Genomic DNA, 25036 nt, shown 5'->3' with positions numbered 1-25036 from the left:
TCCTATTTTTAATTTACGTTAATGTGTTTACTTTTGCCATTCGTAATTCTCTTTCCTCTTGTATGCCGATGACATCCAAGATATTTAAGGAAATTCATTCAGTTAACGACTGTCGCCTTGTGCAGTCAGATTGTGTCTTTTTCCGAATGTGCAACGGCATAACCTTTCTCTAAATACCTCAAATAGAACAATTCATGTCTATCACTCGCAAAACATCTAGCGTGTCATTTCAATACTTTGTCAATTCTGTGCCGTTATGCAAGGTTTATGAAATCAGTGATCTTGATGTTGTTGTTGACAGCGCGTTAACTTTTCTTCTCACGTTAAGCGTGCTGCTATGCGGGGCCTTCGTTCTCTCGGATGTGTTTGTGGAATATCTCGAGAATTCAGGTCTCCCATGGCCCTACACAAATTGTACACGGCAATATGTCTTCCGCAACTTGAGTATGCGTCCGTGATATGGAATGGCATTGCTCAATCCAGCGGTACACCACTGAACGAGTCCAGAAAAAAATTCCTCAGCATATATAACCATCGCTTTGCTAAAAATGACTCTGGATCTCGTTCAAATACTGCTGAGTCATTATCACTGCCATCACTTCACTGCCGACAAAATCGTTCTGATCTCTTATTTCTCTACAAGCTAGTCCACGGTATCATATCCTGCCCTGTACTTCTCAATTGTGTTAATTTTCGAATTCCGCGTAAGTTAACCAGAGAGAACAGACCGTTTCATGTACCCGCCTGCTTCTTCCAACACTCTACCGTTCACAGATTACAAAGTCTTTATAATATTAATTTTCTTGATCTTGACGTTTTTCATAGTCCACAATCATTGTTTTTATCCGAGCTCTGCAGTGTTTTGACATAGTATGGCACAATGTACAAAGTCTTCCCTTCTCCGTCTTTCCGCATAGTTGTATATGTGCAATCTAATTTTTTATTCCCCTTCAATATTTCTTATATTGTCTTATTTTACTCCTCCCCTTTTGTGTTCATTTCTCTTTGTCTACGTGTTTTTGCTCTTTTTATTTCTGAAAACTGTCTGTATTGTATTGTTTATTTTTATTGATTTTTTTTTTGCGTGCGCCTGCACAAAGACCTCACGGTTGTTCCTGGGCACGTTAAATAAATGATTGATTGATTATTATTATTATTATTATTATTACAGCGAAAGCTGTTATGAGATCATTTCACCGGCCGTTTTTGGTGCCGTAGTTGTCCGCCGCCGCCGCCGGTGTCCGTAACCAGTATCGCTCGAAATAAGAAAAGAAACTAAATAAGAAAAAATTCCAGGATGGAACGAGGTTCGAACCTGGGCCCTCTGCGTGGGAGCCCAGTATTCAACCTCTGAGCCATGCCGGTGCTTGAAACTGCTTTGCAAAAAGGTCCTATACAGGCTTCATGTCGGGAACGAACCACGTTAGCATATGCAATATAGCGTGGTAAAAGAGTAGAATAAGCACCAAGCGTCGCACAACGCGAATTCTGTAACCAGGCGTCACACAATGCGAATTGCGCAACGAGTAGGTTGTTGAATGCTTCCAACCCATTACAAAGAGCTCTGCCATAATTCTTCATCGTCATCACGCACAGCATCAACAACGTGCGCATAATGCCTTACATGCGTTTAGCAGGTACCATGGCTGTCTGTAGAATGACGAAAAATGGCACAGTGCCTACTGCCCTACTTCTCAAAAATTACAATGATTTATAGCGTAGTGGGTTCCTCGCAAGTGCACTTCTGTTGGTTGCCAAGGAAGCCCATAAGGCTCCCATGATCCATTGCCTCAGGGTCTCAATAAAGTCAATTCTCTCTCTCTCTCTCTCGCTCTACGTTTCTCGGGTTAACGTATGTTATAAAGCGTGGTGGGACAGTTAAATAACGACCGGGCGTCACACAATATGCATTACGTAACTAGTGGGTCGTTTAAAGCTTCCAACCCATTACAAAGGGCGCAACCAAAATTATTCATCGTCATCAACTGTCGCATTAACAAACTGCACATAATCGCTTACATATGGTACCTCGCTTCTCCGCAGAACAACGAATAATGTCGTGCTGGGTGCTTCCCAACTTCCCAAAAATTACGCTTTGTGGCGTAGTGGGTACGTTGCTAATGTACCTGTATTAGTAGCCACAGGAGAGTTTATAACGGGCTCTAGAAATGCCGCTCTTCCAGCTTTCGCTGTGACTGTGCTGCGCTTTCCGCGCAGGCCTGGCGTTTTATTATTATTATTATTATTATTATTATTATTATTATTATTATTATTATTATTATTATTATTATTATTATGCAGATGATACGGTGCTATTAACACGTCACATACGTTATGAAGGAGATATTCATGCTCTCCAGAGTGCTATTCATAAGGCAATGCTATGGTTTTGAAGAAAACTGCTTAATTGTTCACGAAAAGAAAACCAAACTCATCTGCTTTCGAAGCCCTCTAAAATACATAAAATAGATATGCCTATTTTTTCTGCATGCTGAACACTGCATTCCATGCAATGTACTGCAGTGGAAAATGTTGAGACATTTAGATACTGGGGTGTCATTTTCACAATGGTATGTCTTGGCAACATCACTGGCATTTATATGTACCAAATTGAGAAGTGTTGCATGTCTGCTTTTTAACATAAAGAGCTTGGTGCCTCTGCCATTGAAGAAAATGATAGGTCATGCGCTATCATATAGTGTTCTGAGATATGGTATTACAATTTTTGCATTTTGTCCAGAGCGCTGGAAAACACGTATAGTCAGTTTACTTCGTAATATCCTAAAAAGTGTTGTTTACGGCAGTACGTTAGATGCCAATACTATTTTTCATGATTTAGGGCTTTGTATGTTCTAGGATTTATTTACCAGAACGGTTATTTTGAGATACAACTGGCGTGATGATTTCAAAGTTCCGTATGTTGCGCGTCGACCACTGAGAGAAAAAAAGCGTTTTATTGTACCGAGGGCTTCTTCCAGATATTGAAAAGCGTGCCAGAAATGTATATATCCCTAAAATCTTCAATGAACTACTGCAAGAGTTTTTTTTCGGCTACATCAAAAAAGCAGTTGAAGAAAGTATTCTCTGAGCTGTGAAATTACATTAGGAATGGTTTACATCTATGCTATATATGCTCTTGTCCCCTCTTTGTTCCATTTTTATTTACTGTCAGTAAACAAGCACTGGAGTCTATTATCCGTCTGTTCGTTGGCAAAAACAAAAAAAAAAAGTTATTTTGTGACCGCGTAACCACATCGCTTTATCCGGCTCTGCCGGGCCTAGTCACACAAGTCTTCGGAGACTTCGACAGGCCCGTTTCTTTGTACTTTTTATGGATGTGTACAATAAAGTATTATTATTATTATTATTATTATTATTATTATTATTATTATTATTATTATTATTATTATTATTATTATTATTATTATTATTATTATTATTATTATTATTATTAATATTATCAGATGCCTTGAAAATGCAACGTACCCGCAATAGTAGACGGGCCGATAATTGAGTGGTAGAAGACCTCACTTTAATTTAGAAACGCTGCGTCATCTTCTGCGACATCGGTGATCGCTTGTTCTCTGTCTTCTTTGGGGCATCAGCGGTTTCTCTCGACGTTTTCCGGCGGCTCGCGCATGCACGCGAACTTGCGTCGAATCCGCAGAAATTCGACGCCGCTCAAAGCCCTGGGAAAGGGACTGTCCTTTCGACCACAAACGTCACGCGGTATACGCGAGCTCCGTCATGAGGTCACTGCGAGTACGTGAGTTTAGAAGTAGGTTACTGACAAATAAGCCCTGGTATTGTGGATCAAGGTACCGTGCTTACCCTCAGGGTGCCATGGGCAAGGAGTACAACGAAAATGTAGGTGGAGTTCGACGTGCCTTTCAACACGGAGGCATCAAGACTTGCTATACTGCTGGTAGATGCGTTGTCCAAACCCTTTCTCTATTCGACACCCGTCCACACATACATTAACGCAAAAAAAAGCTAATTGCGCATTACTGAGTTTCTAAATTGTTCATTTCTCAAGCTGCGGTTTGTAAGTGTACTGCATACAGTACTGTATACACCAAACCAGTTTCCTGCGACGCTCGTCTCTTTTTTTTTTTTTTTTCCTTCTCGATGCTTAGCCTTCGTAATGACGCACGTTCGCCTCAGTCCTTTTCGAGAGCCAGACTATGGCTGCCTACCCGTGCGGAACGGGTGTGCGCACCTGCATTGCAGTTCAACGAGCGGGAATTTGACGACGCACTTATCGGATTGCAGAACTGCGGAACGAGGTATTTCGATCGCTGCTATGGAGGCGCCTTTCGCTGAAGAAACGAGCAACGAAAAACCGCCTGACTCTCCGGGCAGACGTAGTCGACGGTATAAAGGACGCCTGCCAAGCGATACTCGAAGGTCCCTTTTATTACGGCCCAGAAGGGGAACAATAGAACGCATCTCGTATATTGGTTCTGCCATCCCATTTCTTGCATATCGTTAGCCACGGAAAGCCTCGTGTTTTGGTTTGCGGACTGCCCTTGACGCAACCTTACCCAGTGTCGAGACGACGAGGAAACGTTTCCCGGTGCTTGGATACTGCAACAGGTAGCATTGGCGCATCGTGTGTTTCCTCAATACTACTATTATGTTGATTAGATAGCCGGCTCTAACGTAGCCTACCTTCCGGTGCTTTTTTTCATATATAAATAAAAAAAATGCCTCAGCCAGGGGGGAGGGGGTTCGGGAGTTCATCCTTCCACCTAGAAAATTTTCAAGTTTGCATGTGTATATATGCACGCACACATACGAACACACACGCGACCCCCCTGCCTTGAAAAAAATTTCTGGCTACTCCCCTGAACAGGCGCTACTAGTGGTGGTGGTGGTAAACATTTAATTCTTAAAAAATTCACACTAGAAGTCTCATCTCGCGCAGATAGCTGGATCAAGGAGGTTTTAATTGGTTTTAAATCTCCTTGAGCAGGGTAAATGTGTCGCTGTAAAAGGCTAACGAGAAGGTTTTTGTGTGGAGAATCTTCTACGAAGTCGCGTATACCTAAATACACTCCTAAGCATTGTCAAAGGACTGGTTGTCAACTTGGACTCATTGAAAATCGCATGTATCAGCGTAGTAGGCAGAGGAGATGAAGAGAACGCACCCCAGGGCACAGTAGCTGATTGACGCACGTGTGGGAACACCATAAGCGCTCTTCAAAACGGCCGTGGTTATGCATGGAAGAAAGAGTAGGCGTGGCAATAGAGGGAGTCGGTTACCCTTCGACTTGGTAGTCGTTCAACCGTGCTTTTTAACACGAAGTGTTTGATCACGGGATCCAACAAGACTTTCATGACGTTCTTGAACATACTGAACATATTTTCCTACAGTATTTTTCATGACGTATTTCCCTGACGGAAATACGTCAGCAAAATGCACATGATCAGATGGAAAATAAAAAAGTAGAAGAAAAAAAAAGTTCCGTAAATGGGAGTCGAACCCATCACCTTTCGCGCCAGCGTATGACCGCTTCCAAATGGACTAACGGTGTTTCTCCGCCGCCTACAGCTTCGAGTGCACTGACACCGACTACTAGGGAGCGCACACCTTGGAATTTCTCTCCCCAAATGAGGACGCTTGGAAAGAGTGCATGTCGAAGTATTATTATTATGTGCGTGCTGAAGTCAACTTTGTAGGTGTAGGGAGAGGGTTAGTGCATGCGCAGTAAGGGTGGTCGCGCCACACACCACCATCACCACCACCACCACCGGACTGAACTCCGCCATAAGATCTAATAAACATTCCACTACGTCTGCGAAGACAGGTGTCACTTTCGTGGTGTACTGATTCCTGTGACGAGAAATAACCATGCTTTTTGAGCAATTCTGTATCAACATAAATCCACATGTATGCTTTTGATTTAGACGTTTTATTTTATTGGGCTAAAAGGCATACGACGCCGCTGAAGTTTCGTAGGAACGCTAACTAGAAATATTTCTTTGTCTTAAGTTACCGGAAAAATTGTTTACTGTTAACTCGACTGCCTCGAGAACCTTTGATGTATGAACCCTTCATGTTCCAGCGAAAGCTGAAAGAGCGGCATTTCTAAGCCCGTTATTTCTAGAGCCCGGAAGTTGGGAAGCACCCACCATGACATTATTCGTTATTCTGCGGAGAAGCGAGGTACCATCTGTAAGACATTATGTGCATTTTGTTGATGCGACGGTTTATGACGATGAAGAATTATGGCTGAGCCTTTCGTAATGGTTTGGAAGCTTTAAACAACCCACTAGTTACGTAATTCATATTTTGTGACGCCCGGTCGTTATTTAACTGTCCCACCACGCTTTATAATAAACGTTAACCGGAGAAATGGAGAGAGAGAGAGGGAATAAACTTTATTGAGAGCCTGAGGAAATGGATCATGGGAGCCTTATGGGCTTCCTTGGCAACCAATAGAAGTGCACTTGTGAGGAACCCGCTACGCTATGAATCATCATAATTTTTGTGAAGTAGGGAAGCAGCCACTATGCAATTTTCCGTCATTCTGCGGAGAACCGTGGTACTCGCTAACACCTGTAAAGCATTATGTGCACTTTGTTGATGCTGTGGCTGGTGACGATGAAGAATTATCGCAGAGGCCTTTGTAATGGGTGGGAAGCATTCAACAACCCACTCGTTGGGAAATTCACATAGTGTGACGCCCGGTTACAGAATTCGCGTTTGTGTGACGCCTAGTTGTTATTTTACTCTTCTACCACACTACACTACATATGTGAATGTGGTTCCTTCCCGACATGAGTCTGTATAGGGTCTTTTTGCAACGCTGTTTCAAGTACCGGCACGGCCCTGAATAAAGAAAAAAAAAGCGACATAGCCCTGAGGTAGAACACTGGGCTCCCACGCAGAGGGCCCAGGCTCGAAACTCGTTACATCCTGGAAATTTTTTCTTATTTCGTGCGATAGCGGTTACGGACACCGGCGGCGGCGGTGGCGGCGGCGGCGGACAACTACGGCTCCAAAAACGGCCGTTGAAATGATCTCATAACAGCTTTCGCTGTAAAAAAAAAAATTATCATGCATGAACCCCCTCCCGGAGTTTCAAAGTCACACGTATGCGTACGTGCTCTTACGCAGGAGGCCATAAGTTCGAGTCCCTGTATACATGGGTGGTCCCTGGTATGACTCTTATGCCACTATATTTACGATAACCAAATGAATCCCACAGACAACTGCGGCAAGGAAAGCATAGGGGACCCCAACTGTTGTGTTAAACTATAAGTGTATAAGTGTAGTGATTATAATGCACATCGAAATGAACTAAAGAGGAAGTTCTTATCTGCAGACACCCGGCTGCCACCTCGTGCGAAGTTCGTGTGCCACGTGACGCCCTTTGGCAAAAATAGTGTTCCGCACTTGCCGCTTTGGCTACAAGTGGCGTTGGCTAACACTCCCGGGGTTTACTCGCACAGACATACCTAACGAAGTGGGCCCGGAAGCGCCTTCCATTGTAGCTCATTTGGTAGTACATCGGACACGTAACATGAAGGTTGTGGGTTCGGGTCCCCCCGAAGGAATGGTTTTTTTTCGTCCACTCTAATTCATTTAAATTTACGTCATAATGGCTACGCTACAGTTAAAGAGAACAGTTATTGTTCCCGGTGCTTTCCTTGGCCTAATTTTCTTTCTGACGATTTTGGCTGTGGGTAACAAAGAAACGAGCCCCTCGAAAAATGTTTCTTCTTCCGTATGTTTCCTATGCGCTCCTATGTGTTTCCTATGGAGCCCTATGTATTGCTATGGGGAGCATAGCTCTAGCCAAACGCTCAGAAAATCGCGTTCAGTCGCCTAAGAACTCGTCAATAATCTAGCCGAATATCAGCGAGGTCTCAAACCCTAGGCGATAAAGTATTCATGTCCATATACAGGAGGTTTAAGCAGAGATGGCCTACCTTCGCCGCCACGGGTTGGGGCAGCGTGACAGATTGCTCGCAGCACCATGTGACCGCACAGGCATTGTGTAAGGCGGCAGCGTCCCTAGCAGCGCGTAAATGCAAACACTTTAATGTGAATGGGAATAGTTAACGCTCAATGAAAAACATCGGCCGCCATCCCGCCCCGCGAACGTGAATGTCCAGCGAAGCTGTATCAAACACCACACATGCTAATGGGGTTATATTTCATTATCATTTTATAGCATAATCGAACTCCTCAATAACGAAATCACCGGGTAAGCGATTTGTGTTCGCTCTAGTGAGAACTTCGTTGTCGCGAGAGGAGAAAAATATACACACTGATTTCTTCGCGCAACCAAAATTTACTTAAAGAAGTCGCCGATCTTGCTCTCTATCACGTTGATTCGAAGGAGCTTGACGGTTCGAACCTCGCAGCTTAATAAGCTTTGCATAGCTTCGTCGTCGTCGTGGACTCCAAGGAAAGCGCGAATGACGTCATGAACAACTTCGCGCGAACTTTCTTGCCGTTCTTGCGTTCTCTTGCTTTCCTCACTCTCGTCGTCACTCTCACATTCTTGGCGCACACTTTCGATGATAGCGTCGTCGCTGAACTCTTCGTGCAGAATCAGATCCGCGTCAGCACACAAAAAGTCGTGCTGTTCAACAGCGCCTTGTTGAACTTGTATCTGTCAACATCGTCCTCATAAGTCTCGTTGTTATCGTCATAATCATCCGACCGAATGTAAACAGCAATGGTCGCACCGATGCTTGTTGTTTCCCCGCAGGGGCGTCTGCGCAAGTAGGCGTTTGGTGTGTAGCGACACCACGGACCCGAGCTAACGGGGGGTTTCGACCCCTCCCACGCCTAGCCGTGCGTGGCTTTGCCGTGTCCGGGGAAAAGGGGATCCTGGGGGTTGAGCCGACGCTGGGTGATTGGACCTTTAAGGCCCCCCGGCAGAGGTAACACACCCCTTTGGCCCCGGCTTCACGTAGACGGCACCCCTGGGCTGACCCACCCAGGGGAAACCGGCAGTCGCCTTTTCCTGTCTCTCTCTCTCTCGCCTCATCTTCGTCTTTCTCTCTCACTTTTAAACTTTCCTGTCTACTTCTCCCTTCTCGTTACTTCCGATTTTTCCTGGCGGCAAGGGTTAACCGTGTGTGGCTCCCAACCTTGGGTAGACCATATTAGGTTATAGTGACGGCGTACTGCTGGCGTTGCGCAGACTTTTCGTATGTTCTGCCACGTCCCCCTGTTGGGCTCCGTGGTGGGTGGTAGGCGCCGTTGCCGAACAAGCGACTTTTTCCATGGGACCCTCGAACCCCTCTTCCACCGATCGTGCCCCAAAAAGGGTACGCACCGATGCATCCCAATTCTTCTGGCCCAAAAACAATGACAATTTTCCGAAATACCACGTGGTTCACTGTGAACAAACATCTGAAAAAGCTAGAGCCATTTCACCTTTTCTTGTTGCTAAGTGCTTGAAAGACACCATAGGAACGGGATATAAGGCCACAAGGATGGCAAGCGGGGACCTACTCCTCGAATTAAAAGACAAGGAACAGTACATTAATTTGTCACATCTAGTCGCGTTTGGAAACATCCCCGTCTCTGTGAGCGCGCACAGGACCATGAACACTGTCAAAGGTGTAGTGTCCGATGAGGACCTCATTGGCCTCAGCGAGGAAGAACTACTAGATGGATGGAAAGATTCAAATGTCACTCATGTCCAAAGGATCAAGATAAGGCGCGACAACACCGAAATACTGACCAAGCATTTGATACTTACTTTTGCCTCCAGCACACTACCCGAAAACATTGAAACCGGCTACGTCAAGCTTGCTGTACGACCTTTCATACCAAACCCGCGGCGATGCTTTAAATGTCAAAGATTTGGTCACGCGTCTCAAAGCTGCCGAGGGCAGCTGACCTGTGCAAAATGCGGAACGACGGGTCATTCTGTTGATGACTGCGCTGGTGATGGGACTCACTGCGCGAACTGTGAAGGTGATCACCCTGCGTACTCCAGGGCCTGCCCGGCCTGGAAGAAGGAGAAAGAAATACTCACGATAAAAGTAAAAGAAAACATAACGTTCCGAGAAGCACGACAGCGAGTTTCATCGTCATTTCCAGCAAGAACATCTTTTGCCGAAGTGGTGCGACGGGGGGCAGCACCACAACGGCCTATCGCGTTTGCCCGGACCACTCGCAGCGTGCCGAGGCAAACGCCACCCGCCCCCATGGTGGGAGCAGCGAAGGCTGCCCCGCCTACTCTGAATCTGACCACACCGGCGGCCACTACAAGCTCCGGCACCGTAGAGGCCAAGGAGAGCACATCGCCCTCCGGCTCGGTGGCGTCCAAGACTTCGTCACACCAGGCGAAGTCCCCACCTGCCAAGCCAGAGATCCCGGCGACTCCAGGGTCGTCGGGTCTCACGACCACGCCTCGCCAGGCGAGGTCGGACAAACAAGCCAGTAGCTCGCATACGCGGGCGTCCAGTGCCTCAAACGAGGCAATGGACACAACTCCGGTGCCTCTGGTACCGAAAGAGCGGCGTAGCTCCCTGGAGCGCGCTAAGAAAACCAAAAAGCCGATAATGGGGCCCGACGACGGCCCTGCTGCCTGAGCTCTAAATTTCGACCTAAACAACACCCACTTCCTTCTCGTACACACAGCACTACCTGACATCCAATATGGAAGCACAAATTATACAATGGAACGTGAGAGGACTGCTTAGAAATCTCGACGATGTCCAAGAACTCTTACACAAACATACACCAAAGGTGCTGTGTGTACAAGAAACACACTTAAAATCCAAACACACGAACTTTCTACGCAGCTACATTATTTTCCGGAAGGACCGGGATGATGCCATCGTGCCATCCGGGGGTGTAGCGGTTATAGTTAATCAAGGAGTAGCATGCACACATTTACCTCTTCGAACTTCCCTTGAGGCAGTGGCTGTTCGAGCGGTTCTTTTGAACAAACTCGTCACCATTTGCTCTCTCTATATACCTCCACATTACCAGCTGCAAAAACATGAATTTCAGTCTTTAATAGATGAGCTCCCTGAACCTTACCTTGTACTTGGGGACTTTAATGCGCATAGCTGTCTATGGGGTGACTCCCGCTGCGATGCGCGAGGTCGTCTAATTGAACAGTTCCTTTTCTCTTCTGGCACGTGTCTCTTGAATAAAAAAGAGCCAACATACTATAGCCTTGCGAACAATACCTACTCGTCCATAGACCTCAGCATCACATCTCCATCACTTCTGCCCCTTCTAACATGGAAAGTCATTAATGATCCCTATGGAAGTGACCATTTTCCTATAGTTCTGAGCACCCCAATAGTTAATGGATGTCCTCCACAGGTTCCCAAATGGCAAATTGACAAAGCCGATTGGGAACAGTTTCGTAAAATGGCTCTCTTAAGTTGGACCAACATGCATGCTTTGAGCATAGATGAAGCTGTAGACTACTTTACAGTTTTTTTGATTGATGCCGCAATGAAGTGTATCCCACAAACAGCTGGACTGCCCGGCAAACGACGTGTGCCATGGTGGAACACTGAGTGTCGAAACGCGCGCAAAAAACAAAATAAAGCATGGAGGCTGCTTCGGGACTCGCCGACAGCCGAGAATCTGGACAGCTTTAAAAACATAAAGTCACAAGGCAGGAGAACTCGCCGACAGGCAAGAAGACAAAGTTGGCAGAAATTTTTATCGGGAATTAACTCATACACACAGGAGGCTAAAGTCTGGAACATGGTTAGTAGGGTAGCAGGCCGACAAGCGCATTCACTTCCCCTAGTAAACACACAAGGTGACAGCTTGGAAGACCAGGCGAACTTCCTAGGTGCACACTTCGAACAGGTATCGAGCTCGTCACACTACACGGAAGCTTTCCAACGACACAAAGCAAAAATCGAACAACAGAAACTAGAGCGCAAATCCACAAAACACGAGGAAGCATACAATGAACCTTTCGGCTTAGCTGAGCTACAGGCATCGCTGAACTCATGCAATAAATCCGCCCCAGGTTCCGACCGTGTTGTATATGAAATGTTGAAACACCTGCCTTCTGAAACCCAAAAAACCCTCCTTTCCCTGTACAATGCTGTTTGGTTTTCCGGCGAGATCCCCTCGGCCTGGAAAGAAGCCATCATAATTCCGATTCTGAAGCAGGGTAAGGACCCATCCTTAGTTTCCAGTTACAGGCCAATAGCCCTAACAAGTTGTCTGTGCAAGGTTTTTGAAAAAATGATAAATCGGCGGCTCCTACATTTCCTCGAAGCCAGCAAATCACTTGACCCATACCAGTGCGGTTTTCGAGAGGGTAGATCTACCTCTGACCACCTTATCCGTATCGAGGCACAAATTCGCGACGCTTTTGTTCACAAGCAATTCTTCCTTTCGGTGTTCCTCGATATGGAAAAGGCCTACGACACCACATGGCGATTTGGAATATTAAGAGACCTATCCCACTTAGGTGTCCGAGGAAAGATGCTGACCATAATCGAAAGCTATTTGTCCAATCGCACGTTCCGTGTTCGAGTGGGTAATGTCTTGTCCCGAACATTTGTCCAGGAAACTGGAGTGCCGCAAGGTGGTGTCCTGAGTTGCACACTTTTTATTATAAAAATGAATTCCCTACGTCTGTGTATTCCACGGAATATGTTTTATTGCACATATGTCGACGACGTGCAGATCGGTTATAAATCTTGCAACCTTTCAATGTGCGAGCGGCAGGTGCAACTTGGTTTAAACAAGGTAACCAAATGGGCAGACGAGAACGGGTTCAGCCTTAACCCGCAAAAAAGTACTTGCGTATTATTCTCAAGAAAGAGAGGCCTACATCCCGATCCAGACATTGATCTGCATGGTCAGCGGCTACCTGTGAAAACGGAGTATAAATTCCTCGGCGTAATTCTAGACGCGAAACTTACCTTCATATCACACATAAAGTATATAAAGAACAAGTGCATAAAAACCATGAACATTCTAAAGGTATTGTCACGCACTACGTGGGGTAGTGACAAGAAGTGCCTGTTGAATCTCTATAAAAGCCTCATACGCACGCGTCTAGATTATGGGGCGATAATTTATCAGTCTGCGACACCAAGCGCGTTGAAGATGCTTGACCCTGTCCACCACTCGGGCATTCGTATTTCTACGGGTGCTTTTCGCACCAGCCCCGTGGAAAGCCTCTACGTCGAATCGAACGAGTGGGCGCTCCACCTGCAGCGATCTTACATGTCGTTTCTATACTATCTCAAAGTGAACGCAGACAACGAACACCCCTCACACCCCACAATTAATGATATATCTAGTTCTGCCCTTTTCGACCACCGTCCTTCGGTGCGACAGCCCTACTCACTTCGTGTGAGGGGCTTAGCTGAGGAAACGGGTGTGCCACTTTCCGAACACTGTCTATTGGCTCCCGCTGCACAACTACCGCCGTGGCGGTGGCAGCTTATCGACTGCGATCTTTCTTTCATGGAAGTAACGAAACACGCGCCTATTGCACATATCCGTACATACTTCCTTGAACTACAACACAAATACACTTGTGCAGAATTCTTTACAGACGCCTCAAAGTCCAATACTTCTGTGTCTTACGCAGCCGTTGGGCCATCCTTTACGGATTCCGGTATTCTACACCCTGAATCAAGTATCTTCACGGCAGAAGCTTACGCGATACTTGCGGCCGTTAAACACATTCAACAATTAAAACTACAAAAGGCAGTGATTTACACAGATTCTCTAAGCGTGGTAAAAGCTTTAAAAACTCTGAAAAGACACAGAAACCCCGTCTTTGTCTCGCTGTATTCTCGCTTAAGCACGATCTACGCACTCGAACAACATGTCGTAGTGTGCTGGGTGCCAGGGCACCGCGAGATTCAAGGCAACGTGTTGGCGGACCAGCTAGCAGCATCCGCCCACGAAAACAGTCACAATAGATCCTTAGGTATTCCCCCACTAGACTTAAAACACTTCCTGAAAAGAAAGCTCAGAGCCTTTTGGCAGACCACATGGGATATGCATACACGAAATAAGCTACACGTTGTCAAACCGCATCTAGGTAATTGGCCGCCAATATCAAAATCACGCCACACAGAAGTTACACTCTGCAGACTTAGGATCGGTCACACATACAGTACACACACACACCTTCTGTCCGGTGGCGAACCACCTTTGTGTGATAGATGTGGGCAGCCACTCACTGTCCTTCACGTCCTCATCCAGTGCAAGGAACTCGATGCTATAAGAAAAAAACACTTTTCATTACCCTACCGACAGCAATTTCCACTTCATCCTTCAATGTTCATCGGTAGGGACCCGCTTTTTACATATCAGTCACTGTCTGCTTTTTTAAACGATGTACAGAGTTTTCATGTCATATATCAAGGTGAACCGTAGCACGGCCTCTAAGCGGAGGTCGCTGCTGCGGGGAATACATTAAAGATAGCACTTGCCTCGCGGCCCTTGGGCTCAAGGGCATTGACGAGGCATTCGTGCTGATGTCATATCTTCAGTTTTATTCTTGCGACCACTTGTCATTCATTCCACTACACATATTTCACGTCACTCTCATGATTTTAATGTATATATATATATATGTTTTACCCGCCTTTAGCGCGAGGAATTTTAAAGCCCTTATACAGCTACTTAGCGCAACCATTGTTCTCATCCTTTGTCCCATGAACTGGCGCTCTTTGGCCATCTCTTGGCCCTTGCGCCAATAAACACCACATATCATCATCATCATCCGATGCTTGTTGGCGGAAACGTATGTACTCGACTTTTCGCGTGAGCGGTGGTGTAGTTTCCAAACTTCTGGGTTCCCAACTAGCTCATGGGTTGAAAAAAAAATGTTGCACATCACTACCTGAAACTTTCGTTATTTTGGGAGCGCTTTTAATATCTCTTCTCTGACGACAGGGGTGCAAATGCATGGAGTTCTATGGATGTTCGCCGGGGACGCCAGATTTCTTCGTTGCCGCGAGAATTTCGTTCTTGAGGGCTTTCGTTATTGAGGGGTTCGACTGTAACACTAGTGATAATCGCTTTGTTGTCGCTGTGGTAGACCGTGATTGGTTCCGCGACCATTTTCAGCAAGACGAACTTGTTCCTTTCCTTGAGCCTAGTATTCACGCTGTTCTTCTGGTGTCTAATTCCGTGGTCTGCGCATGGCATTCTTAGAATTAACTGAATATGTTGCTAGACGGGTCTCCCTTTTATATATGAAAGCGGGAAACGTGCGCGGGGAGAAGGAAGAGACGTTTGACGTCATTCGAAGCCCTCGTGTGAAGTGCGAAGCAGCTGCAACCTAATCTTCACCGACAACGCGTGGTAGGCTGTTCCCATTGTTCACAGTCGCCTTGTGATCCAGCATGCTGTTTTAATGCGATAGTGTTAAGGAGCTCGTTTTGTAGAAATTCCGGTGTCGGCGTGATTGATTGATTGATTGATTGATTGATTGATTGATTGATTGATTGATTGATTGGTTGATTGATTGATTGGAATGAACGTGAATTTAGTTTCTCTTCCATCCTGTATTATACAATACGGCGTAGCCCTTCTGAAGCATTATGACTCAAAATCGATGTATACGAATGCTTTGCTTTCTTCTCTTTTTACCGATACCATATCCTTCTCTGTGGATGTTAATCAATGCTCATCGGCCATAAATGAAAGATAAAATCGGTTCTTGCCGCCTCTCATATTGCTTTAAACAAAAACAAAAAAACGCTACAGCGTTCTCACTAACAGTTTAAACAAAGGCAGGAAGCTGTCAGTACGCATTAATGCCTTATCGCGATATCTTTGCTTTATTTGACTACGTTTTCTACGAACTTCTAAAACGGCAGTCACGTTAAAACTGTGTGGGTTCAACGCCCTAAAAGTACACAGTGAGTTGTGAGGAACGCCAGAGTGGACAGTTCAGCTCCGCCCACCTAGGCTTCTATAACGTACAAATAAGCGCTTTTTCGCATTCCAACCCCCTCAGAATGCGGCCGGCGCGACAGAAACTGAACCCGTGTCCATTCTTTCAATATCACTTGGCCAAAGCCGTTGCGCTGCCAAGGTCAGTATATTACAGCCATTTTCACTTATACGAATAAATTCGAAATATTAATGGAATCGCTCCATCATGGCGGAATGTTTAGCCGCAATATTAGACAGGTAGAGGGCAACGTAGCTTTTTACACCTTTTTTTTTGCTTTCATTATTTTCTCCGACGTTCCGTTTGACCACGACCCTTCTATCAATTGGTGAGCACCAACCCTCCTCGTCAGCTTGTGGAACACAGGTGGGTATCTTTCACCTACACCCAACTCACGCCTACGTTTTCTTTAAGCACGACCACACTGAAGAAACGGAGCGTCAAAACGCTTTTTCCTTTTTTTTTTTGCGCATTACTAGCCTTTCTGGCCACATTTTTCTGCAATTTTTTTTACACCTCACTCCCATCCCCTACAGAGCAGCATGTGAAACAACATGCGCTTGCTAATCACTATGATTTTGAAGAAAGCACTTCCTATTTTCTTTGTCTAACTTTCTCTATCTCCATAGAAGTATAGTCCTAAACTCTGGCAAAAAAATGGGGCACCTATAAGCTTCGCTTTCAGGAGTTGAACGCGATAGCGATATCCGGCCCTATCCTCATCGTGCTCTGTTTCGCTTGTTATTATGTTCAGTCGCCCGGTCTCACACACGCACACACACACACACACACACACACACACACACACACGCACGCACGCACACACACACACACACACACACACACACACACACACACACACACACACACACACACACACACACACTCGACATACCTATAGCAAAGGTAAAGGTTTCTGCCCTCTTCAACTGCACTTTATGACAGCAGTGTACGCACTACGTGTAGAATGCACGCACTAATATGTATGCCCTTTGTAATGGGTGGCATGCTTTAAACCAGCAGCAATTACACGCGTAATACTCTTTCGAAGTTGCGATGCACCCACTGCGTGTTCGTAAAGGGGTTTTCACACGAGGGAGAAATTGGCGGGAAACACAGGGGGATTGCGGATCACATGACCACGACGTCACGGATTAGCGAGTGGGCGTCATCCCCCCGCGCCTCCTCGGGGGAAACGGGGACATTTTCCCCGAAAGGACAAACAAACCCCCGGCGGTGGGAGATTTAGCGAAATTTCGGGCTCTTCTTTGGCCACATTGTTGCACTTGCTCCTGCAGAGAGCGGCAACGGGTGTAGTCTGCAGCTGCATGGTCGTCTGCAGCTCGTCGTCAGCAGCTCGTCAAACGGGTGGTGCAAGCCACCAGAGTAGTCTAGTAACACTGGTCTCCCCTCCGTTCGCCTCGTCCGTGTGAGTGGAGGACGTTTGTGGGGAATCCTGCTCGCGAGCTGACGTCACTAGGCTCCGCCTTTATCCCCCGAGCATTTCTCCCCCATCTGAATACCCCTTACGCGCAGTAATCTGTGTGCCTTTTGTAGTGGGTGGCCGGCCTTAAACTACCAACTCGTTATGCAGGTCACATGGTGTAACGCCCGATGTATACGATTGTAGCCCGTTTTACTGCGATATTACATCTCGCACTGTGACACCTGTACACAGGACGCGTATGTTTGTGAAGCAATAAAGTTAATTTCAGTGCAGTTCCAAGCAATGGAATGGCTCTGTGGTAGGACACCTGCTTGCCACGCAGACGGCCTCGGTTCGATTCTCACTCGAACCTAAGATTTTTAGATGCGAAACAAGTTAAGGCGAGGGCTTTGTCCATCCCGCGGCGTCCACACCCCACTGCGCATGCACGTCGCCTCTCTCTCCTCTCCTGCGCTGTCCCCTCTCGCGCGCCTCATTCTCTCCTGCGACGAGTAGGCAGTAGCGACGCCTTCGGCGTCTTGACGTGGCACGAGTGGCCGATGGCCGCCTCTGCTTCTGTGGCTCTAGACGCGGGGCGTTCGTGCTCTCCTTCCTTCGCTGAAGGATCCCACTACGACACCAATGGCATGGACTGCAGAGAGGCAGACGCGCATGATCTTGCGACATTGCGGGAGCGAATACCTCGAACGCCGGCAGTTTCACGCTGCGGGAGCTGGACGGAGACTGGAAGACAGTGCTGATTCTGCGCCAGAGGAGGGCACAGGCTCGAGAACGGAAGAAAAAAAAATTACACCATCTCCCGCTCATACGAACCATCTCCCCTCTGCTTCGCATCCACACATGGTTCCCTTTAGCGGGAGATGGCGAAATTTTTTGTATTTATTTTATACAAGATGATGATTTTTCGCTCACAACCAACGACGCCGACAGCGGAACTTCTGCGAACGAGCTCTTTTAACGTGACACTCTTTGAACGTGATACTGTGATACTTTTAACGCTATCGCGTTAAAAGTATCGCAACTCCTGCTAGCATTGTCATTTCAGGTGAACCAGCCTCAGCCATCACCTTAAATGTAGATGCGCGCAGGCTTGTTCAAAACATTGGCCTCACTCGGACACACACACACTCAAGCACACACACACGCGCACAGAGAGAGAGGGAGAGAGAGCTAAAGGATTCGTAGCCTCAAGAGTATGCTGAAGAATGAGATAATCTACTTGATCTAGGCGCCTCGGAGAAAGCACGGCACAGCTTGCTGTCTATTTAATATTACTACATCATCCTTTCCCTTTCTTCCCCGTTCGGATACAAATATAGAACCGCAGAATAGAAAACTGAAGACGTCCTTGGAAATAGTCTACAATATACAAAGCCTACCTAAATTAACAAGGAGCACTGCCCTCACTGACGTTCTCGATCCTCCCTTCTTTTTGCCATGGAATCATTTCAGATCGTATCTCTGCCTACTCTATACAATGCACTGACATCCTTTAATTATTGTATTTGTTAATTCACACATACACACACGAACCAAGAAACTCGGTGGGAAGGAGGCACACTGCACGTGCTTTTACACAGTTCTTGCATTACTACAGCCTAACGACGAGTCAGCAGGACGTGACTCCTACGGATACGTATACTGCACAAAAATCAATATCATACTGCTAACTCCTATGAGTCGAGTTTGACTTTAACGCTTTCCCACAAGACCTCACATCGTTCTCCCCAGCAGAGCTTCGTCGACAGATCATTTCTTTCAATCGTTAATATTCCTTTGGAAAACGATTTTTTTTAATCTTGCTTAGTGCCGTTTCTTTCCTTGCGCCTGCTACCAAGGGCATGGTATGCACCATAAAGTATAAACCATTTGCAGCGTACTTACGGTTGCGAGCTCGGAGAACACGTACGTTGCAACATGTTGTGTACGTGCGTCTCGGATCGATCCGTTACATTTTACACCGTATGCAAGGCTGGTGCGTTAGCTTCGCTTAAATTCCTTATTGCCAGCGATTGCGAAATAGGCACAAATATGGCTCCACAAAGGCCATAGCGCTGCGTATGAAAAATTATGCATTAGATTCGATCCCTTACTTCGTCTACGCGTCCTCGAAAGTTACCTGAAAATATTTCTTTGCGAGCTGATCGATCTAACGGAGAACATTGATGCGAGTCACATTTGCGGTTACCGGCGTTCGCGGTAAAGAGGAAAGCACATTCTTGATCCTATCGTGTAGACCACGATCAAGCTAGGCTTCGTTGCATTCAGCGGCCATCATACGTCGATCTGTAAACTACTTTCATGTTCGAATGCGAGAGCAGCGCAAACACGGTCATTCGGATGCATTAGCTTAACGGTTGGCTACGCTGCTACGTGAAAACCTGAGCGTGTCGCCCAGTGCGGAGCTAACAAGTAATAAATTGCATTTATTTGTACACTTTATAAATTCTTTTGCAGGGGCAATGACAGACATGCTTTGAAGAGACGAAGTAAGGAAAGTTAGTAAACAAGTCGACGCGGACAGGTGCAATGAAAAGTGCCATAGATTTGCACCAAACAAAAAAAAAGAAGCTTGCACTATCGCGTTAGGGCGAACACGCCATGTCGCCTGTAACCTTATTCACTCATAGAGAGGACAGCATGGACGTATGCTGCTAACATTGCTTAAGGTATGTTATGCGTGTTGGTTTATATTTTCGTTTGCTTTTTATATATACGATCACTGGCATATTTAAATTGATTCCTGCAATACACATTGACCTTGTCGCAGGTATAGTCTAAGGGGAAATTTCGTGGTGTCGAATAAGCAAGATAGGCCTTGAATTGTTCATGTAGACAGCTTTTTTTGTTCACCTGTGTGCTGCCCAATACACGCAGTCCGTTTTCACTTCCCGCTAAAATAAACAAACATATTAAGGCAGATTCGCACTATAGTGGCGCCAAGCCTGAAGGAAGTGCGGAGCTGGGCATCCTTCTTTGTTTCTCTTCGGTTTTCTCTTTCTTTCCTCCTCTCTTTATCTATGTCTCTCTTTTTCTTGCTTTTTATATGTTTCTTCTTGTTTTTTTCCTTTCTTTCTCTCTCGTTCTATTTCTCGCTTGCTTCCTCTTTTTTTGCTATTTTTCTACGTGGTTTTGCCCAACGTTTATAGAACTTGTTGCAGTTGCCAAACTCCCCGCCTCTGCCGTACTCTGAAAGCGGCGCGCCACCGACTTCCGGTACAGGTGGCGCTACTGCAGCCACAGGCTCTGCGTAGCAGGACGGCGAAGCGCGAGTGAAGGCGGCGGACAGCTGCGATTGTCCGCGCAAATACTGAATTGCTTATCAACACAGTTGCGAAGACGACTTATTCTTCCGTTCAGGTAATCGTGTTAAACAGCAAGGTTGTCGCAACAATATCTGAGACCGGGTCTGCTCGTGTCCTGTGTTACGTGAATGACAGTAGGCACCGTGAGCACGGCCGTCGCTGCTGCTCTCGTCATGTTTCATTGCTACAGACGTTAGCGTTGCTCACTGGCTATGTGCAATATTGAAATACCAGAAGAGCTGATTTCACAAAGCTTTTGTGTCTGGCTACCAGAAGAGTCTGTAAACTTCCTCGTATTTTGGGAACAAATACGTCATTGCGTAATTTCGTCCGAGGCTCGCGAGGGAATAATAACATTAATTGTTTTCTCTTCATGCAGTGCCTCCTCTGACAGCTTTCACCTTGCCCGAATTACAGGTTTTATTGCAATTGGAATTACTGCTTATCATTCCACCTTAATTGTATTTTCATTGTTTTGAAATGACAGCTTTTCAACGACTTTGTTTTTTTTTCCTTGTCATGGTATCCTTAACTGTATCGCAAAGCACGTTATAACCTTCAGGTTTTCACCTGTAACTTCAATAAAGTCGCCACGATTGATAGTAGTTACCACTTGCGTAGCCCGGGGTAAAATGGGGGGGGGGGGGTTCAAACCTCCGAAATTTTTCGGTTTTCCATGTGTATATATACGCAAACATACATGGTACAGGCACGAATATACATAATTACCACTGAGCCCAACCCCTCCTCCCGAAAAAAATTCTCGCTGTAACACTGCTGTTGATCCGAAAGACGCTGGTTCGATCCTGGTCACGGCCTTCGCATTTCGACAGAGGCGAAATGCTAGATGCCCGTTAAGCAACGCCATGTTTTCGAATTAAATTGTTCGCATCTCTTAACTACGGCGCTCTCTCAATATAGCCTGAGTAGCTTTGGTGCGTTAAGCCCATAAAAAAAATAATAAACCTTTTCCTGCAATTAATACTCACATGTACCTTGACTGTAAATAAGTATCGTAGTGAGGGGGCGTGTTCGGTATTTCTACGCCCCCCCCCCCCTTCATCCCGGGAAATAAACTTCTGGCCAAGCCCCTGTTGCCAATAGATCAGACTTCCCGAACTCGGCACTTGGGATTATCTGAAACTATAATTAAAATTCAACTAATGAAGTGAAGAGATACATTTATAGATTACAATGGCGTATGTAAAAAAATGCCATGAATCGCATGTTTAATTGGAATGTTGCGGGGGTTACTTCAGTATTTGCAATAATTCTCCGAAGATTCTCAGCAAGAACGAGCCATTTCCTGGCTTTCATGACTTCTTCATTAATGATACTTGACAAAACCAGCGAGAAAGACGCGTACACGAAGGAAGGAAGGCACAACACCACGCTGTACCCGCTGGACTAACAATAATTGAAACCACCTGCCTCAATCAAAACAGCCAACACTACATGCACCATGCTCTCAGCAAAGAACAAAAAACAGGGGTGAAACATCAAATTTGCCCTAACTTAATGTTTGAGTCTATTTTCTCAAGTTCAGTATGAAGAACTGTCCCAGCAAGCAGCACTTCTACAGTAAATTCGCTCATTCCAGGAGTGCCGAGGTCATATGTTCGTCCTATTGCCGCTGTGCAGCCGGGCACACAAAATGTAGGCATTGTGGACGCGGACGCGGAACACGTGTAATCTCTTGTGGTCCGTATTACAAAATACGGACTCTCTGTTCGTCAATACAACGCAGTGACGCAACGCATCGCCGATACGGTAGCAGCCGTAGCAGCGGCCGCGCCGGCGCACCTCGCTGAAGCCTGACGCGACTAGCGCCATTGGCCGCCTCCGCTTGCGGCGGAGCGGCTCAACTAGAACACTGTAGGCGCAACGGAGCCGAGTTTCAAACTGAAGTAGTTCTAAAAACGTTGGTTTTTCCTGCGTTACGCCAAGCGACGACAGCATACGACAGCATACGACAGTACGACAGTCGGGCACCTAACGGGCTCCGCACTTATCATCATCAAGGCGCTCGAAGATCAAGAGGAAGACTTCTCCTTGGCGCGAGCGCGCTCAATATGCTACAGATGGCTATGCTATTCGTGGTTTTGCCTGCATTACGCCAAGCTACGACAGCATACGATGACAGCATACGACAGCACACGACAGGCGGGGCCCTTAAAGTGCTCCGCACTAAAATGCTGTGTTAGAGAGAGAGAGAGAGATAGAAATAACTTTATTTATCCCATCTTAAGGGAAAGGGGCTGCGAGATGAAGGCGAGGGATCCTACTCGCGGTAGGCCTCCTCTAGCACCTCAGCCCACCTCAGGATAGCCTCCTGAAGTGCGGGGTTGTAGCTGCGCATGGCAGCCTCCCACAGCTCCTGACTACTTAATTGTTTACGAAGGCTCTGGGGAGGGGAGTGACGTTTGCATTGCCACATAATGTGGTTAAGGTCCGCTCGCCTGACAGAACAAAAGAAACCCGAACATTCTATATCAGAAACTAACCCATGTGTTTCGTATGGCAAACTTGCGATATCGTTATGAGGCATGCCGTAGTGTGTGACTCCAGATAAATTTTGACCACATGGTGTTCATTAACATGTACTGACATCTAAATGCACTGGCGTTCTTTCACTGACCCCCTCCCCATTGTAATACAGCCGTCGTATCTTGGAGCCGAACCCGCAACCCATTGATTAACAAGGTGATGGTTTAGTCGCTAAGCCACTATGGCAGGGAGAGGCAAATGAACAGAGCGGCAAGACTCATAGCCAGAACTCCAGGCGACATGTCGTCGTGAGAGAAGCGGGCACGACGAACTCTATAGTGCGAACACGTGCAGGCACGATTGACATCACTTTGCACAGGCACAGAATAAGTTCGATAAGTGCCGTTTTGGTATATTGTCAGGAGTGGCCAACACATGGTCGGTGTCGTAGCCGATACTTCTAGCGGAATGTACTTTACCCCTACTCGCCCGCAAGCATGTGCTTACTTTCGTTAAAAAAAAGTTCCATCGAAGGAAACAGCGCTTTTGTTGAACACACTGACGATAGAGAGGGGAAAAATACGTGGACTGATTTCTTCGCTGTACTTTCCCGAAGAACATCACACGCGAATGTTAAATCGCCGCCTTCGCCTGTTGCAAGAGATCATATTGCGGTTGTTAAATTCGTCGTCCTGTCAGGGTATTCCGTATAGATCTAATGTTTTGCGAGAAAGTTGGCGCGCGATGTCTACGAGGAACATGTATTATGCTACGTCAGCTTTACTCTATAGGTGATAATGTGAAGATTGCGTTGATCTTTTTTTTTCCTTTTCGCGGGTATTGTGCGCGTCATTTTGCGCGCACTTATTGTGCATGAGCAGAGCAGTAGTCTCTACAACCTCTAATAATCATGATCTGCCTCATAAACAGCCAACTGGAAGAAATGGACACAAAATAATTCGTATGCATTAGAAGAGACTTAATGTCTCTCATCCTGCTTCTTCGTCGGCGGCTGTTGGGGTCCTCATCTGGATCTAACGACCACACTGTAAGCGACTCCACCTTGGGACCGTCCAATGATGCTTCGTGTTCCAGAACCATATCATTCAGGCTTACTTTCTCTTCTAAAAAAAAAAAAAAGGAATGCGAATAAGACATCTTAAGTAGCGTGTAAATGTGCGAGAACGTTATCAAATTTAAAAATAAATAGCGTGGTGGTACTGTGAGCAATGGTTTTGACCACTGGCGTACGGGGGGGGGGGGGGGGCGGAGGAAGTGTTGCAGGTTTCACAACCTCCCCCAATTTTTTAAATTTTGTATGTGCATATATGCACGCACACATGCAAACGCAAGCACGAACATGCATAAAGTATGTTTAACCCTTCCCTCCCCCCCCCCACCCCCGGAAACATTTTCGGCTACGCTACGCTGTTGTGACGTAAACTCCTACCGTGAAATAGTTATGTTTTACACGTTTTCTGACGGTTGCAAAATGTCATTTAGCTACAGGCTCTAAATCAATCCGTCATATTTTTTTTTTTTTTCATATTGTCGATGCGAACACACAAATAGTTGCTTGCGGAATGTTCTATAAGAGAGCCTGTTCTAATGTTCTAATGGTTCTAATGGTTCTAATGGGGTTAAGGATATCATAGTGGAAATCAAGAAGAAGAATGGATATGGCCGGGCACGTAGCACGTCGGCAGGATAACCGTTGGTACATTAAGGGTAACTGACTGGATTCCTAGAGATGCAAACGCATGACGGGGGAGGACAGAAAATTAGGTGGTTAGAGGAGATTAAGAGGTTTGTAGGTATAACGTGGCAGCAGAAAGCACAGCACCGGTTTCATTGGCGGAACATGGAGAGCCTTTGCCCTGCAGTGGCGTAGACAGGCTGGGATGATGATT

At 46.2% G+C, this 25036-nt stretch overlaps 1 protein-coding gene across 1 annotated transcript in view; it reads left to right on the top strand.

Annotated features, from left to right (window-relative positions):
- LOC119383664 (NPC intracellular cholesterol transporter 1-like) overlaps positions 1-25036 on the top strand; it is a gene marked incomplete in the record, with an annotated part of 143907 nt that overhangs the window by 91470 nt on the left and 27401 nt on the right.

The sequence above is a fragment of the Rhipicephalus sanguineus genome, chromosome 2, assembly GCF_013339695.2.
Source record: "Rhipicephalus sanguineus isolate Rsan-2018 chromosome 2, BIME_Rsan_1.4, whole genome shotgun sequence".
In the NCBI taxonomy this organism is placed as follows: domain Eukaryota; kingdom Metazoa; phylum Arthropoda; class Arachnida; order Ixodida; family Ixodidae; genus Rhipicephalus; species Rhipicephalus sanguineus.
The sequence above is the reverse complement of the archived record's forward strand: the minus strand, read 5'-3'. Positions and strand labels throughout refer to the sequence as shown.